The sequence below is a fragment of the Pundamilia nyererei genome, unplaced genomic scaffold (assembly GCF_000239375.1).
Source record: "Pundamilia nyererei isolate P.nyererei 1_Seehausen unplaced genomic scaffold, PunNye1.0 scaffold00315, whole genome shotgun sequence".
Lineage (NCBI taxonomy): Eukaryota > Metazoa > Chordata > Actinopteri > Cichliformes > Cichlidae > Pundamilia > Pundamilia nyererei.
The window spans coordinates 54,107-55,965 of NW_005187716.1; positions in this window are offsets into that span (position 1 = coordinate 54,107).

Consider the following 1,859-nt stretch of genomic DNA (forward strand, 5'->3'; position numbering starts at 1 on the left):
AAGCTTAATCGACTTGATGCTACACTCTGATTAAAAAGTGTTTCTTTTTGAGCAGCGTTTATGACAGGAAAAACAGAAAAAACAACTCATGATTTAAGCAAGTTCAACAGCAGCTCTGCGTTTTCTTTTGTTTTGTTTTTGGTCACCATGTAATTTGATTTTTCTCAGTTGTTGCTCATTCCATCTTTCAATATTTCTTAAAACAGGTGTGTGCTGACGTTAGAACATTTTTAAAGCTTACCACCAAGGTAAAAGAAACAGACGACGAGGAGGGGCACAGAGCAACAGCCTATGTTGCACCACTTGCACCGCCCTCGGTGCAGCAGGTACAGCAACTGCTTTCTTGGTGTAATTGGAAACTGCTGCATTCTTTTCGCTGTGCACATGCTCAGTGCCAGAAATACAGATATGAATCCATAATTGTAGATGCATATGGGGATGTACAACTCTCCTTTGCATTCATCAGTTGCTAAAGCTGTGGTGTACGGGGATAAAACAGAAACAAATGTCAAAATAAAATTCTGATGAATTTAAACTGATCATTGCAATAACAGCATCTCTCACTTACCAGCTATCACTTGAGCAATGAACATGATGCAGGAAATCACCAGGATACACCCTGAAGAAGAGCAGATACAGTGAGTCCCATATAGCACTACGCACCGTCTGCACATGTGTGGAAGAATTTCCACATCAGCCTCTCACCTAATATTGTTGTTCGTGGTTCGGAGGTGCATCGTGGTCGATCACTCTCCGGCATTATTACTAGTTTTATATCTGTCCTAAAAAGACACAAAGGAAACGATCAGCTATTTGTGCTGTTTTTCCATCTGTTAAATGGCAAATAAAAACATCTAGACTGAAAAAAGACACTGAATTTTACCTTTTTTTTAAAATTCTTTTTATAGTGTAAGTCTACCAGAAGGATGTGTAACTAGTTTTGAATCAAACCTATAACAAAACAAAGAAAGCCACAAGATATTCTCCACTTTATATTTCTGTTATACTGTTAAGTGATAAATGAAAAGGTACCATGATATAACACTTGAATAAAATTACAATATATGATTTAAAATGAAGAAAAAAACTGATAATGGAAAAGCATGTTACCTACTTTTTACTGATTGTCTTTTGCAGCGTACAGAAGAATTTAAGTCACAAATAAAGAGAAAAGAGAAAATTATTAATGCTAACTGCTAGATTCTTAGAGATTAACCAAAACAGTTCAACAAAAAGACAATTCTACAAGAAATCCACTTTAGAAAGCTTGTAAACCTCATGCATATGTCAAAATAGTTAGCAAATTAAAGTGTGAAAGTGTTATGTAGGCTGTTGCAGACCAACCTGTTTGTGTGTCTGGCAGGACTTCCTAGAAAAGGACTCTTGCAGGAACATGGCCACATATAACATGGGCATGTCAGCATGTTGTTTCAACTTCCTTTTACAGCGTCTTTCACTTTGTTTTTTTGTTTAAGTTTTCTTTTTTCATCCAGCCATTTACTGAGGTGATTTTGTATTGTAATCACTTGTTTGTATGTCAGCAACATTACATAAAAACTACAAAATCTTTGTATTTGTTTTTCTTTTCCTAAGGAGCTCTTTTGCATTCACAGACAAGAGAAAAAGACATAACTGACAATGTGTCTGTCACAGCAAAACCTCGGGAGAGGAACACTTCCTCTCATTTGTCCTAACCCACTAAGACCTCGCTACATAAACATCTTTATGTCGTATTTCTCAACAGGACGAGGTTTGCCTGCTTTTCTAAAATACATTCCCTGTTTCCATTCCCACAGTGACATTTTTACAATTGATTGTTGAGTGCGAAAAATACTATGACAGTGTCATTCTTCCAACAG